General features: G+C 37.7%; 1 protein-coding gene across 6 annotated transcripts in view; it reads right to left on the bottom strand.

Annotated features, from left to right (window-relative positions):
• LOC127062100 (uncharacterized) overlaps positions 1-17,194 on the bottom strand; it is an 85,819-nt gene that overhangs the window by 63,710 nt on the left and 4,915 nt on the right. The window contains exon 3 of one of the 6 annotated variants that reach the window (XR_007781064.1): positions 14,479-15,090. The exons of the other annotated variants lie outside the window; for them this stretch is intronic. The gene's annotated coding sequence lies outside the window, so the exon portion shown is untranslated. Of the gene's footprint in view, positions 1-14,478; positions 15,091-17,194 lie in introns of those variants that run through there. 6 annotated transcript variants of the gene reach the window in all.

Raw genomic sequence — 17,194 nt, 5'->3', positions numbered from 1 at the left:
AAGAAAGAAAGAGAAAGAGAGAGACAGAAAGAGACTCACCTTCGCCCTCAGGGAATCCTGTTTCGATCCATCCGAACCTACTCGGACACGTGTCCTAGGCGCATTGGTTTCGAATGCAAATTGCGATTTGTCGTCGACGATGCGAGAAACGAAACTACTTCGAATGCTACAAAGAAGAAGAGGAGCCTCTGAGTGTTCCACAGTATCTTAAGTACTTACCTATTGCTCAAAGGATGCTGGTATTGACGCGCACACGTATACCTTTGACGATTCACATAGCTTTTTCTCAATATCATATATCTTTTCATATATCACTACACAGAATATTTACTCTTGAGAATTCGTTGGACGCTCGGTAATAAGATGCAGTAAGATAAAGAACATATTCGTTATTGTTCGAATCTTAAACACTTTTAATTAAACTCGTAATCCTCTGAAATGTATTAAGCCCAATATAGTTTGCGTTTATCTGGAATCTATCCTTAAAATATTTTGTTTTTCATTCATGAAGCAGTGTGATCACTTCGTACAAAGAATCACACTATGCTATTACTTAAATACTTCGAATTAACTATTCAGCCAAGTCTACTATCAATAAGCGATTCTATTCCTTTTCGTACACACTTTCATAGAAATTACTCCTTTACCTTTCCCTTTTCTAATTTCACGATCGTTTTTCTGGATAGTTCATCAAAAGCATTCACATATTCTATTCAAAGCTTTCGATCTCAAACAGTTCGTTAAGTCTTGTTGTAAAACTTGTTATCATTAACTTAGAGATAGCCAATACAAGTAACAGTACACTAATACCGTAATTTACGAAACTATTATAATTCAGTCAGTCAAATACATTATTTATAAGTTATCGAAATAATGAAATGCATTATATCGCATATCAACTCTCCTGAGCTCTTCAGAATTTAATACAAAGAAATTGCGTTCTCAACACGTGCTCATAGTTGCAATCGTACAACAGCTAGATATTGCCTATTTCCGGATTTGACTATTTTTAGTCCTTGACCTTTGACTGTTACATGCTTGATCTAATTTTATGAAAAATCTGTCATTTTATTATATATAGATACTCTTAATATAAGAAGAAACGAAATATATTCCATTCTGTTTATTTTTATAATTTTAATTAATAGAATTACGGTACAGTATTATAATCTAGATTGTAAAATTATTTTTAAATATATGATTTTATAAAATTCGTAGAACTAATACTCTAATCTAAAAGAACATCATAAAAAGAAGTGTCAATAAGGATCGAATTTTTTCTCTCTCTCTCTCTCTCTTTTTTTTTTTTCTTAAATGCCTACTCTCCCTTAGCACTGATCATGAAATGAAGCCGGCTTTTTCTTTTAAAAGCGAATTTGAATTTCGCCCCCTTAAGACAAAAGTTTGCGTCTTCCAGGCGACTATAAAAGTAGATTTCGATGATAGTCGAGGTAGTGGTAAAGGATCGGTGAAAAGAACTCCAGCAAAGACGAAGATGAAGAAGGTATAGCTGGAGGAAGTATTCTATGCGAGAGAATTTCTCATCTTTGCCTTTAAGAAATTTTATCTTGGCTCTTCTACCTTGCCTCTTCTTGCCGTTCACGTGTATCCAAACGCAATGCCTTGGAATGCAAATAGCGATTTGTTGCCGAGATAAGCCAAGAGAAATACTTTGTCGATGCAAAGGAAGGGTTTATACCAATTTTTTTATAACAAAATGTTTGTAAACATACTACGTTGTTTATCGAAATTATTCAAAAGAAGTTTCTTATAAAAAATTGTTTAGAAGAAATTGTTTATAACGATTAGTTATAACGAGAAAATAGAGAAAAATCTGTAAAAATAGTTTTCATTTCGAGTCTGCCTTCTTTAATTTTCGTTCCGGAAATATTTTAATTTAAGTAAAAAATACTTGTATTGACATTGATCTATATAATATCTTGAAAGCTGACACATTGACCTATAAAAATTCTTGGAATTTACGCACTTATCCAGTTGTGCGCCATAAACACATTTTTCGCTACTACTACTATTACTATTACTATCAAATTATGAATGGCAATAATCCTAAGACGATATCTACGGAACTAAAAGTCGTAAAAACTTGAAACGAAAACCATTTTAATAGGAAAAATATCCTCTTTTTATCTACATATTTCAGTACTATTGATTTAATAGGATCGATTTCTCGATATTTCATAAATCCTTATCTCATGAGGTATATGTGTTCGATGGACTTTAAAATCGACTCTCTTAAACATTGAGCCTTCCGCATCATTATACAATATCTCATAATAATAATAATAATGAAATTATAATAATATAATTTTCTTTATAACAATACGAAATGATATAAACAAAAGAAAACAACGAATAGAAAATCTTTCGACGTTATTCAAAGAAATACAATGGAATGTAAAATACTTTGAATGATCTATTGAATGTATTTTCGTAGACTATTAATTAATACGAAGTCTGATATCAATGACTTTAGCTCTACCCATGTCGGTGAAAGAGGATTATAAAGTGGGTGTTGATTCTTCGTACAGGCATCTCGAGAGTTCGCGAACGTATTATGCGCACGTGCGTTCTCTGTTTTACGTGCATTATATGTGTATTATAAATACGAGAAAGCGGAGATAGAGAACAACGAGGAGTATTTACGAGTCGACCTCAACAGACGTGCTCTCCTACGAAAACGCAAAAAGCGGATGCGCATTAGAAGCGGCAATAGCATCGTGCAACAACATTCAGGGAGGAAGAAAACCACTGAGAGAGCTAGAGAAAGAGAGTTAGAGGTAGCATCAGGAGCAAGCTAGCTAGTGCTGATATCACAGTGGTGGATTCTGCATCCATGGAATTTCGTATCAGAGAAATGTACTCTCTCTCTCTCTCTCTCTCTGTCTTTCTTTCTTTATCTGTCTCTCTCTTTCTCTTGCTCTTTCTCCGATGACAACGCAACTTGAGCTATGTGTACGTGAACTTTCGTTTCGAACAGTTCTCTCCTCGTTGAATCGACAATGTCTTTCTTAGACAGTACCGGCTAGGAGAACACGCGTGCCATTACTATGCATTCTGCATCCTGGTTGATGCAATGCCAACGCGAAAACGAAACGAAGTCGTCGGATTCCAAGGACATGCATCTTCGAAGCCAACTCGAAGCGTCTCGCTGACGAATAACAGTGTTCTTATTATATGTATGTATGTGTGTGTGTGTGTGTGTGTGTGTATTCAAAGTAAACTAAATCTGTATTGCATTTGGGAATAAGACAAACTCTATAATAATTGTATCGAATTGTCTACCGTCATGATCATACTTTTGATCGAGATGAAGAGGCAATCGTCGTTTGAATATTTTAACAATTTTCTATCTTTCTAGTTTCGAATAGATTAACGACGAAATGATATAATGAAAATAGGAAAGTAACGATTATGGAGTTAGATCATTTCACAGGTCGCCAAGCATGAAGACATATTATTACGATACGTACGAGAAAGACTCTTCTTTTCCTTTTTCTTCTTCTTCTTCTTCGTCGTCTTCTTTCGTAATTGAAAGTCGAGCTTGGCTGCGCTAATGAAAATTCATTAAACGTGTTGAGAAGATGTCGGGGAGTTCGCGCGTTGCGTAAAATACGTGAATCATCGAACCGACTCGAGACAGAAATAAAACGCGGAACAAATCGTTTCTCAATGATACTTTTCGATGAAATTCACGCTCGTCGCGTAGAACCAATTCGATTTCGAATATCTCAAGAGTTTGGACCGCTTTCTTATTGGTGAGTCAAAGTGCCATTCACTCGCGAAGAGGCTCCTGACACACTCCCTGAGGCCCTTTTGCGGCCCACATACGCATCGGCTGTAACATTATTCCAGAGATCTTTTTAGGGACGTGTAATCTTTAATCTAGTTCGAACGGAACACCGTTGCGTTTTCCTTTTTCTTTTTTTTTTTTCTTCTTTTTTCATCTCCATTTAGCTCGTACGATTTCTTGGTTTGAAAAAAAATGTATAGCAATAATGTAAATTGAGGGATCTAAGATTTAAGATTCGATCGAACGTGTTTAGAATATACCTACGAAATAATTCCATCTCTACGGAACACATGGTCTACGAGGAACATCAAAATTTAATCGCCTTAAATTCAACTTCCTCGAGAAATACGTAGAAAAGAAGTTTTCTCGTCGAGTATACTACTTTTGAATAAAGGCTCCATAAAATAAGAACGATCCAACGAAGAAAATAACCCCGCTAATGCCTCCTTTGCCGTCGATCGTTCGTCTCGAAAACTTCTATACTAGTAGAATACTAACGTTTTCGATTTAAAGAGCGGCCCATAAACTCGAACTCGTATATACATCTCACCGCAACGTTTTCCCTCGTGTCTCTTATTATTATTTCGTTTCCATTTTGGATGGTCGCCTGGTTGGACATTCGTTCGACTCAGGAAAGGAAAGTTTGACGATTCGATTTCTCAAACGCATCTCAATTAATTCGACGATCTAACGAGATGAGTCCACGAAGGAAGGACCGGCCAAGGGTTGGCCTGAGAAGCCTATCTCATCTTAACCGTAACCAGACTGTCCAGATTTCTCGACCCTTCCGTTAGTCGATGATACGGAGCGTGAAATCGGGTTTGAGTCGGTGCATTGACGAGATCGATGCGCGAACAAAGTCTCCTACCGCTCAATGATCCGTTCCTTAGTAACGAGCTCTTACTTATACTCGCTTAGTATGGATGTACACGTCCTAAAGTGAATAGGGAGGACCCGATCTCGATATTTTTAAAATCACATTTCCTTCTTTTCCCCTTTGAAGATGTCTAATTTTGAAATTTCCAATCGCACGAAACTTACGAGATTTAAAAGAACTCAAGAATTTTGGATACGAGAGAAAAATTCTTTGAATGAAAATAACAGATCTTCTATTTTATTCCATGTGCGATTAAAAAAAAGAAATCGATAACATCTTCATGACTCTCTTCGCTCGTTCACTTTTTTTTCAAATAGAAATGCCTCAACGATCGGAGAAAGTGAAATACCAGGCGTATTATTTGCTTACGCACGAAGCTTCAGGTCTCTTATCTTCTTTGGAGAAGACGCGTAATACCTACGCATCATCTCCTCTTTCCGGATCTCGAATGGAACCGGTGAAAGGAGGACAGAATATAGGAAAAAGGAAAGAGAAGGAAAAAGAAAGACAAGATCCAACTCCGGTCACGCGCAAAACGTTCAAACGACACGGCACGCACCGAAAATACTTTCTTCGAATCTTCGAGTCCGAGTGTTTCGACATGGTTTCTTTCTAGCGAACGTTTGATACAGGCAAAGCAATTGTTCGAAACGGGAGAAACGTGTATGCAATACTTAAAATCCTTTAATATAACTTTACTCTTTTTTGGATAAAGAACAAAATATTCCGAACATGCTAACGTGTAGCCTAAGGGCTCGAAACTCGATAGGATTTAAGGAGCTACGAGAAAATAGATCATGTTTCGAGTTGAACGAACTCGAAAGTCGGTAGAAAAAGGACAAAATTATTAATCGTTACTCGTGCTAAGTGAGCTAATGTTATGAAACATTAACCAGGAAAGATAACGTTTCCCTCTTGAGAGCGATTATCCACGTTGGCATAATAAAGTCATAAAAATTAGAATCTCATAGCAAAGTTAAATCGTGAAAGCTCGATCGCTTTATGCTTTGTTAAATCCCTAAAGTGCGATTTTAAAATGGCTAACGAATGTAGGTTAAAAAGTGCATTGAAAATGCACGGTAATCGTCGAATGCTTGATTTAACGTTATGCGATTTTCTTTTTACCTTGTGTGCGTGTGTTATCCTAGAATTTGAATCAAGACTAGACGGTTTCTCCGACGATAATTCAATACCTAATTAACCATCCAAGATATCGTATTCCTGTGTATACGATCGGTATAAACTCAGAAAGCAGTCTCTCGTTACACAACCAGCTCATGTACGACCTTGTTTCGAATCGGACAGTATGCAAATCTCAAGAATTTATGATCCAGTAAAGACTAAATCCGGCGCATCGATTTCCTTAAAAGAGAGAGGAAGAGAGAGAGAGAGAGAGAGAGAAAGGGAAATTCGGTTCTCTTATTACTTCTCTCAGGAAGTAATTATCGCGACGTTTATATCGTCGGCATTAAGAAGTCGTGAAAACAATGGCGCCATTAATAGCGACTAATCGACCGACAAGGATGTTTCTCGTAAAAATCGAACTGTAGGTAACCAGAGAGAAATGTATGATAGCGATCGTGTAACACAATTGTATTAGATCGCATTAGACGTCGACCGAGAGAACTATCTAAGATCAGAGTGAATTTTTAATCGGCTCGTTATGTACTTTTTAAAATTCTTAATACTCGTCGGTTTAAAAATCGAACAAAATATTGCATTATTTTTCCTCCCGAGCCGAGATGAGAATGGAGCGTCATTTAATTTCCGTATTTCGTCTTATGTCGTAGAAATAAGAGGTGCTAAAAGTAAGGTGAAGTTCCAAGATGTTGGAAACAATGAAGGAACGCGAATCGCGAGTAGTCGATTGCTCTGCTCGAGAAGGAGCAGAAGGATCCTAGCTAGGTTCTCTCCTCGTAAAATGAAACTATTACTTTATCGAGTCTTCTTCGTCTCACCACTGTGAACATCTCTCTCTCTCTCTCTCTCTCTCTCTCTCTTTCTTTCTCCCATTCTTATTTCTTTATCCTCGTCTTCGCTAACGTTCACCCTCCAGCTGACCCACCCTTGCGCGTCTTTTCTGGAGTACGCGAGCAACGTTGAGGGTCGAAACGAGGCCGTAGGAGAGCAGGGTTGTTGCTTGAGCACCCGGTGGCTACCCGGATAGCAAAGATTCCTTCGGAGATTGCGGACGGAATTTCGTTGCAGTGACGGACGAACTCCTATCCGCGTCTTGCCTTATCTTAGAGGGCCGGTCTTATAGCCTCCACCTCCTCCTCCTCCTTCTTCTTCTTCTTCTTATTCTTCTTTTCCACCCCTCGTCTCGCGTACCCTTTAAGACGGAGGTATCCTTCTCCAGACAGATAAAATTCCAGAAAAGGCGAAAAGAGCCTCCTCTGCCTGCCAGTCTGCTTGCTTGCTTGCTTTCTTTCTTTCTCTTCTTCGTTTCCTCGACTTTCTCTCCTTCTCCCTCTCTCTTTCTCTCTCTCTCTCTCTCTCTCTCTCTCTCTCTCGCACTCTCCCTCTCTCTTTCTCTCTCTGTTTCTTTCTTATCCAGAAGCGGCCTCACAAGCAAACGAAACTACGTTTCCTATCCTCTTCGTATCCACCATCGCGAGTAACGGTTCTGCCACTGAAGCTCCCATCGGCGTAGCTGCTCTCATCGTGACGTTTGGGGAGACTTTAAATCGAAAGATCCCCGTTTTAGATGGATCTCTGAGCGAGCAAGAGAAGCGGATCCAAAGGAACGCTGTCTTTCACAAAACGATTTAGTGAAGGCTTGTCTATCGAGACTACGTGCGTCTTCTCCTAGAAATGCTACTAGTACCTTTTTTATATTTTTCTTTTTTTAATCCGAAATAACTAGGACCGTCGTTTTTTTCTTTCCTCTTTTCCTTTACTCTCGTCTCTTTTCTCTCTTTCTTGGTTTCCTTTTTTCTAGCGAAGTAACGTGCGCTTTGGAGAAGAACCCAAGTGCAAGGCCTTTTGACGCTCGTCGTCTTCCATGAATACTTCAATACTCTCTCATTATCCGATCCTTATGTTTCTCGAAACGAGAGTACTCCCATTTCCTTTTGCGCATTATTCTTCTTTTTTTTTCGTCGTTTTGTAATGCGAATCGCTTTGCTCGATTTTACTCCTCTTCTCTTTTATTTTCATGTGTGAAAGCTACTATTTGATTTACGTAAAAGTGACATTATCATATACAATGTTGTCGCCTAAACATAATCAAATATTTGCTCATGACATATTTATTTTATCATTTTAAAAATATATTTGATGAAATTTCAGTAAAAATTTTACGACCGACCGGTAAAAGATTTATGAATGACAACTTGAAGACAACTCGGTCATATTTCTTCTTTGTTTTATTTTCTTTCTTTTTTAATTGCCTGAATCTCGGAAGACTAAGTAAAGCTGGCAAACAATTTGAGAAATTAAGCACGACTAATTGGAGAGGCAACGATGCGCGAGTTCGCGCGTAGAAAGTTCGCCAAAGTGAGAATACGCAAACTTGAAAATTCGTGTGGACCGGAATGTCAGAAGTTAGTGGAACGAGCAGTGAAAGTTCGTTCCTGTGTCCTAACATTTTGTACGAAGTAATCGTCTGGCGAACATAAACGCAAATTTCAGAACAAATATGGACGTTTGTGAAAAATAATGCAATTGTGAGATTAAAGATAGACGGTAGGGTTTTTCATAAAATACGAACGTTACATCGAATTCTTGAGTAAACTCATTTCTATAATGTACAATAAATATTTTTCAAATGATTCGATGACATATACGTAAATAAATATTTTAATATTAGAATGAAAAGATATATTAGAAAATACTATACAAGATATATACATATATATCAGTCGTATAATGAAAATAGAAACTCCAAAAAAATTCATGCATAAATTGAATCGATTTCCGGATCGATTCTTCAAGGTCGAACATACTCCGAAGGTAAAACCTGTTTCTAGAAGGAAAAGAAAGTCGATGGCCCGTACGAAACTCTCGATCGTCAGTTGCTTTCTTCCTACCTCCGACTTTCGGCCTCCTTTTCCGGTTTCTTTGGACCCTCTGGCTCTTCCTTATCATCATCTTCACCTGTCCTCATCTCCAAACTCCTCCACGTGCCACACCAGATCGCTCTCACTTTAATCATCTTAATATTAAGCAACGTATCTCCGGGATATTTTTTTCTAATCAAAATTTCTTCAGGTAAACCAAAAAGAAGTCAGTTGGAAACTTTCTTTAAAGTCAAACGATCATTCTCAATTTCATAGCTCCTAAATGATTATTATTAATTTTTTAAGTAATTTTGCCCTAATACCATAATATTTTGTTGTAATGATCATTTTTTTGGATCGATATATTTGAACAATAGGATCGAATAATACGGAACATGGAATGACTTGAATCGAATAGGATCGATTAGAACCAAAATAAGATCGAATAGGATCAATTGAAAAGAAACAAAATGAAATACACCAGAATAGGGTCGAATAGAATCGAATAAGATCAAATAGGATCGAACAGGATCGAATAAAATCGGATAGGATCGAATTGAAGCGAGTAAGATCGAATGGAATCGAATGGGATCGAATAGGATCGAATATGAGAGTATTGGACCGAAAAAAACCGAATAGGACCGAAAGAAATCGAATAGGAATAAATAGGACAAGATAGAATAGGATCGAATAGGATCGAATAGATCGAATAGGATCGAGCCAAGCGGAGCCGACCCGAGACAATCCTATTGTCTTATTCGATCCTTTACGATCCTATTTGACCATATTTGGTATTATTCGATCCTATTCGGGCTTATTCGATCCTGTTCGATCTTATTTCGATTTTATTCGATCAAATTCAATTCTATTTTTTCTTATTCGATCTTAATAGCTATCCTATTCAATCTTATTCAATTCCATTCTACTATATTTGCTTCTGTACGATTCTATTCAATTCTATTCGATCTTATTCGATGTTGTACTTTCCTATTCTGGTATTATTCTTTATTTTTTGTTGGTTTTTCTTCAAAGAGATTTTTCGAAAAAGTTTGTAAAAACTACTCGCAAAAAATGTTCTTTTTGTACTGTTAATTTTTGACCTACAATTCTGAAAAATATATGTTGTAAAGTTAGTTTTTGACTCTTTTTTTTCATATGGTTTTGTTTAAATATCTTCAATAAAATTATTAATTTTAGAAAAACACCAACTATCATTTTTTTCGTTATAATTGAATTCAACTTTGCAACAGCTGTATATATTCTGTTATATTCCACATCTCTTAATTTTGGTTGCACAACATTTTTGAAACAGAGCAATACAGTTAACAGTTTAATCGAATTACATGATTGAAATTATTAGATTGCCCAGATTTTTATTCAACCTTTCGTTTTTAGTCGAATACATAGGCCATGCACGTTATAAAAGCGTTCATTTCGAAGTACTCGCAGTGGTACGTGCGTCGAATAGAGTCCTGTGAAATTCGACACGGTACCTCTTAATGACTGCAGATATGCGAGGATCACGCAAAATTTCGAAGTTGCTTTGTATCGGAATCCAACGAACTCTCTTTCTATCTTTTTCCATTTTCTATATTATTCTAGTAGCATGATGAACAACATGCTCCTAGAATAATATATTTATTGTAATGAAAATATAATCATTCGTCGTTCGACGCTAAATCTCACATAAAAGACCTCACGTTCTCATGAGAAATTGTTTTTCTTCTGATTTGTTTAATTTTTCAATATGCTGTAATTTTCGTTCTTCTGAACAAATGCCTTATTCGGTACAACTTGGTCATATAAATCATGCTACAAGTCCTAGAATATTCAGATTTAACATGTATAGGTTTTTCGACTCGATATATGTAACCATCGGTAAGAAAGTGCATCGTATCAATATATCCATCTATTTTTTCTTCTTCTCACACGATATAAGATTATAAAGGATGACAATAACGTGAAATCACCTACGTAGATATTTTCTCGAGTTAAAGACCTTCGATCGAAGGATTTACCGAGAGATAGTCGAGAGGAATTCGTTGAAAATCGACTGGAGGTGTAATTAATTAATTCTAATCGCGTCAGCGTGCACAGCTTGCAAACGGCAACGGACAAGCCAAGTTATTACATCGGGATACGTGCTTGTAGTAGCATAGCTATAAAATTTGCATTAATCGTTCGTTACCAATTGGACAGAAATTTTTTGAATAAAAAAATGAAGAAAATCGAATGTGTATAGGATGTTATATTATAAGATAAAGCTAAAGTTAGAGTAGGAAAATCAATCTGGAGTTTGAGGGCGAATGGAAGATATATAAAAAAAAAAAAAGGAACATGTACACCATGACAAAAATTCTTCGCGAACAAACGACACGTATAAAAGAGAACGATCGTAGACGCAAACGTAATCATGTAAGATAAGAGTCACGTGAGGTACGACAGCAATAACATTTTTCATTTCTTAAAGCCGACGATGACGACGACGACGACGACGACAACGACGACGACGAAAGAAGAAACGTTGAACCCCGTTTGTCAAAGAAGAAAACTAATTTTTAAAAATACCAGTTCTTCCAGAGACACCACATTATAACACGTTTATAGTTATATCTCCTTCGGGGTAAGACTAAAAATGGTAACTTCTACTATTTTAAAAACTCCAAAGAATTTCTAAATAAATACCGCGGCACTCTCTTTAATTAACGTTTCAAAGAAAAAAGAATAAAGGGCAGAGAGAAGGAGAGGGGGAGAGAGAGAGAGAGAGAGAGAGATTATCCCGGCAGAGTTGACGGCTAATAAACTTTTATAATTACCGCGCAGACAACGCAAGTAGTAAGAGAGAGAAAGAGAAAGAGAAAGAGTGAGGGAGAGAAAGAGAGAGAGAAGGAGAAAGAGAGAGAGAGAGAGAGAAAGAGAAGGAAAGGAATAAAATAATCCCCTCGGGAGAAATGAAGTTTCAAATGCGCGTACTATAAACATATGATTCGAACGATTCCACCAGCACGCAAAGTTCCTTTCGTGAAATTAATAAAGCGAGCGTTGAAACGCAACTTCTACCGTACCGAGAATCTCAGTATATTGCAGGTATGCTTTAAAAAACGCGTTTAGTCGAAACGAAGCTATTTAAGGTCCGAAGCATCTCCTCTTGAGAAGCATCCAAATCAAATTTAACGAAAGAAGACAAGAGACGAGATAAAGATTACAGGAAACCGCGAGATCGATCCGCGAGAAAGCGAGAAATAAGTAAAGAGACGCAAAGAGAGAGAGAGAGAGAGAGAGATAGAGAGAGATAGAAAGGAAGAAGGAAGAAGAGATCAAGAGAGGAACAAAGGAAGAGACTGAAACGAGAAAGTGTGAGACAGAAAGAAAGAGAGAGAGAGAGAGAGAGAGAGAGAGAGAGAAGGAAGAAGTACAAGGGACTTATTTCTGAGCCGGCGAGCTCGAGTTAAAACGCCACGGGAACGTCGGCTTTTATTTATGAACTATTTGCCGCGGCTACGATTTACGAGGTGAATCGTGGAAGGGTGAGGAGGGCTAGTGTATAGATCCCGGTTTCCTCTATAAAAGGGCTCGGAAGGTAGGTGTACGGAGAATAGGGAAGCGTCGAAAGAGGAAAAGGCGAGAAAAGCCGAGTCTCTCGTGTAACAGAGAGTCTCGTTCGTGTGGGAGCATCGTGAACGGATTCGAAGAGGTAAAGGAGAACGCGGAAACCGCGTGCTGAAAGAGTACCGAAGAAAATAGAGGCGGATGAGCGGGATAGAAAGAAGCAGTAGGCAGAGAAGAGAAAGAGAAAAAGAGAGAGAAAGCAAGGGTGAACACGCGAGCGAGGAGTCGGCCTTTGACTGGCCCGGCTCCAAATCTACTCTACAAGCTTTTTCTATTTTACCCCCTTATTTTTCCGTTCGCCTGATTTATCGTTTTATTGCAGAGACTCCCCTTATCTCTCTCTCTCTCTCTCTCTCTCTCTCTCTTTCTCTCTTACAAAGATAAAGCATCCCTTACCAACCACGAGCTTTTCTCCGATCGACTCGTAACGACGTTCGACTTGTGCCTAAGCTATGGCCAACGGCAACTCCACAAGTCTCTGGCACGAAGACGTAAGAATAACCGATACCGAGGCTACCGCTGTGGCGCTTTCCAAACTTGGATCAACGCCACATTCGAGACGGCAAATCGGCACGAATCGGATGAGACGCATGTGGCTGACTGACTTTTGTCTTTTCACCTTACCGGATGTCTCGTTATGAATCTTAATGGTGTCACGAACGGTTGACTGACAGCCGAGGCGTTTAGAGCGCGAACGAATTTACTTTTCGTCGTTATTGTCGTCGTCGTAGTTATCGTCGTAGTTAAAGGACGATTTATAACGAAGACGGCTTTCGAGGTTTAGCACCGCCCTAAGGTCGCCTCGGGTTAATTTTCCCATCAGGCTACGAAATAATTCATTAAAACTATTTCGTACGGCAACAGGGGCAACTAGTTACCTACCGTGCCGCGCGTGCGTTGCGGCTTATCGGAAGAAATATGGATATTTTCCGTGACCGGGCTGTAAAACTTTCCGAATCGCGCCAAGCTCCGCTCATAAAACACGACGTCGATCCGTCTTCCGGCTTGCTCTGTTAAAACACGGTAGGTACATATATACCGACTTAATTACGATCGAATAATAATTTTAAGATCGGCGAGAGATCTTTCTTTTTTTCGTCTTTTTTTTCTCTTCTTTTTCTTTTTTCTTTTTTTTCTTTTTTTTTTGTTTGTTTTCTTTTTTCTCTTTTAATCTTTTTCTTATCTCTTTCTTTATATATTTTCACGAACAACCGAGAAGAGAGAAGACGAACTCAAAGTTCTTGTCCCATCGCATCATGGCCGTAACCTCGTTTATCGTGTCCGCCACGCGATAACGTATCGCGTTGTACAAACGATCGGTATAGTTTTCGAGGCATGCATCATCCGTGGAAATAGCTCGAATGCTCCAGGCGGGCCACCGGCTTCGTCGTCGTGTAAGCGTGTGCCCGCACGAGCGCGAGCGTGTCGGACAGTGGAGCTCGTATATCTTTGTAATAAACTCCGCTGGCTCGGCCCTTCAGGGTCGCTCGGTGTACTTATGGCCCGCCAACGTTAATTACCGGAATAATTGTCCGGAGTGAAAATCCAGCCCTTTCAATGGATGGACTTCCTGCGGTTTCCTGAATGCCCTCTGATGTAGTGCTGCGCGAAAGGAATATGAACTTATGTGAAAGAGAATGGAGGAACTTAGTTTTTTCATTCGACCTTCAACTAAGTATTCTAAACGTGGCTTTTTTATTTTTAGTTTATGCTTAGATCCTATTACGCTTGTCATAAATTTCTTTTCATACTCGTATTATTCTTTCATTTGAAAAGTGGGCCAAAAATTAAGAAAAAGACTCCGTTTGTTCTATTATTATTATTATTATTATTATTATTATTATTATTATTATTATTATTATTTAAGTTTTTACGAGTCAAGTCTTTTATATAAAACGTTTTACTCGCATGTTCTTATAATTTTTGGACAGAATTTAATTCTATAATTCCAATTATACTTTAAATTGAAATGAACATCTCCCTGTTATTCTAAACAAGAGTTAACTTCGTATATCGTACTCGACTCTATCTCAATAGAGTAATCAAGATCAAGATCATTTTCATAATGCTCGAAAGCATCAAGGTAAAACGTTAGTGGTCGGCATCTTAAGCGACAGGATCGTTCCTCGGTCGTTCTTTTCGCGAGCTTCCTTCCAGGTCGGCTCTGTGAATACATAACATCGTTGGCATGAGCAAGAAATGCTTGGCGTTGTTCTGCGGGTACCGGAAGTCGGAGATCAGCAGCTAAAATGAAGCTATCCTTCCGTGATACGGGTTGTTACGGAAATTAAGCGCGAGCGAGAACCTCCATGCTCGCCGTTAAACTCCGTTGTAAGCGCGCAAATAATAGAGATTACGGACAAAAGTAACGGGAGATAGTAGGTATAAAGAGAAAAAGAAAGAGAGAGAGAGAGAGAGAAAGTGAGAAAGAAAAAGAGTGTTAAACTGCAACTTAGTAGAATAAAATAATCCTCTTATTGTTAGTTAGTGAATTTCCGAGATTATGTTTGTATAGTAAAGCTGAAAAAACAAAAGAAGAAAAAACAGAAAGTAATTCTTAAAACAACGGAACTTCATCGATCGAATAGACTTTAGTTACGTAGTAATTCGATGTTCCATATTAAAATTCGTTCTTTTGTCGGCTGACGAGGAAGCCACGAAGACGATGGCAACGTCGTTCGAATTGAGCGACGCCGACGGGCCAAGAGACACGAGCCCTCTTTCCCTCCATCCTCCTAGTCTTTGGAAGTTCGCCAAAGTCACGATGCGCTGGCTCTCAACTTCGACTTCCTCTACATGGGAGACACGTTTCGGTATAGTAGCCGAGAGTACCAACGAGAAGAAACAAGGATGAATATGGGATGAATGATAGGATCGTCTTTGCGAACCTTTCTTTAGAAAAGGAGATCAGTTTCATGAGAAAGAGAAAGAGGGAGAAAGAGGAAGCGGAGTATGTGACTTTTGTAAGGATTCTACGGATGACAGATATTCCGATATACTTCTTTAAATCTTCTAAGCCAATTATAAATAATTCTTTTCCCCTTTTTTCTTTTTTTTTTTTTAATAGAAAATATTAAAAGAATGGAAGGTGTTACAGTTAATTAAACATTTGTTTGCAAATAATATATAATAGAAAGACAAATAAGAGACAATTAGTCTTCAACACTTTAATGAACGATTTATTTAATTTTATTTGTTCCGTTTTGTTTCTGGAAAGGATTGATCTAAAGAATCTACAAAAAATATTGATCTTTGATACTTTTATCGATATTCTGATACGAACACACTAGTCTCTGGCTAACAGTTATCACCCTTGATCTATTAATCCCACCGCCGAAACAAATCACGAACTTATCTATTCGTAGGCACGGTCGCGGAACGTCACATATCGCGAAAACGTACCTCACGTAGATCTTCGCAGGCATACAATATAAATCTCGTGCATGCTGTGCGAATAATGCGAGGGAGAACGCAGAGACCGTTCCGCACGCAGAGAAGTTGCTCAGAAAATTGGAGTCTACCAGTTCTTTGGGAGGAGTTGAAATCGCGAAGAAAAGATGGTGCAATGGTAATGTCGTTTATTAAACTTTAAAACGATGCTCCATTTTAATAAGACCAACAACTATCTGTTTCAGATACAATAATTTATAAAAATTGTAATATAATAAAAAATAATGTAAAATTTAATCTCACAATCTTCTATCAAGATATTATTAAAAATAATAAATCTGTGTATTTCAAAATCTTTTGAAAATTTCGTTAATAAAATGTATATGCATTGTTCAATTTTTTGTAGACTCACGATATATGACGAATCAGCCGAGAGAATGAAAGGTGAATAGTATGCATACATTGATACTAACCCCGGTTGACAGGGTAGACCGTTTTTTATTGTCAGATGTTGAAAAGCTTAGCGTGTAAATCAACAATAGCAGGCTCGTTTTGTATGAATCTCGATTTATCGTGCATCCATGTTTCTTCCTCGTGTTACATCACTTTGATCGAGGTATTCGTGCTTAAAATATTCGCTAGCACAATGATGCTTTACAGAGAACAAAACTCCTATACCCCTATGGACCGTCTCGTACACCCTACCTACCTTTCATCTCTTTTATATCCTATAGAAGAAAATATTTGTTGTGATTTCGTTATTGTTGTTTCTCTCTTTCTTTTTTTTTTAATAATGTCGACTCGCTCTTTCAATCGAACTCTCGATTTCCAAGGATTATGTAAAATTTGTTGGATAACAGCTCGTCGAACAAAATGGAAAAAAAGTTATCGGAAGTTGATGATTCTCTGTGAAGCTTAACGGAGTTCGCAATTTTTGCTTGTTAGGAAGAAAATCTACGACGATGGCAATAAATGTAACGATCACGGCCGAAGTGAGAGAACGATACTTGGAAAGGATTCTTACAGGTTTTTGCAAGAATCCAACTTTACCTATATAGGTACCTAAGTACTTACATATATATAAAGCTTGATAAATGATCTTCTCTTAAACGTGCTAAAGTATAGACACTTATAAATGTAAAAATAATCGTTTGATCTTTTTTCTCCATCTATAAAGAGTAGTTAAAATAGTTCATAATATCGTATTTGATTTCTTTCTTTTCTTGCGAATGTTTTAGTAAAGTGCAATGTTATAGAAGTGTATTTTATTGAATATAAAATAAATATGGTAGCATTTACGAGACGATAACGTAGTATACAAAATTACATAAATTTCGTTGATCGAAAGAGAGACGTAAAGGATGTAGATATATTATATATAGTAAAGAGAGAGAGACGATCCTGGTAAAACACAAGAAGGATCGTTGCGTCAGCATCGTTCGCAAGGCTATTATATGATCGTAGGGCAATCTTCGTGTTCGTGGAGACGTATCGACGAGAGATAGA

Source organism: Vespula vulgaris, chromosome 3, assembly GCF_905475345.1.
Source record: "Vespula vulgaris chromosome 3, iyVesVulg1.1, whole genome shotgun sequence".
NCBI classification, from domain to species: domain Eukaryota; kingdom Metazoa; phylum Arthropoda; class Insecta; order Hymenoptera; family Vespidae; genus Vespula; species Vespula vulgaris.
Note: the sequence above shows the minus strand (reverse complement) of the source record. Positions and strands in the feature narration are given on the sequence as shown.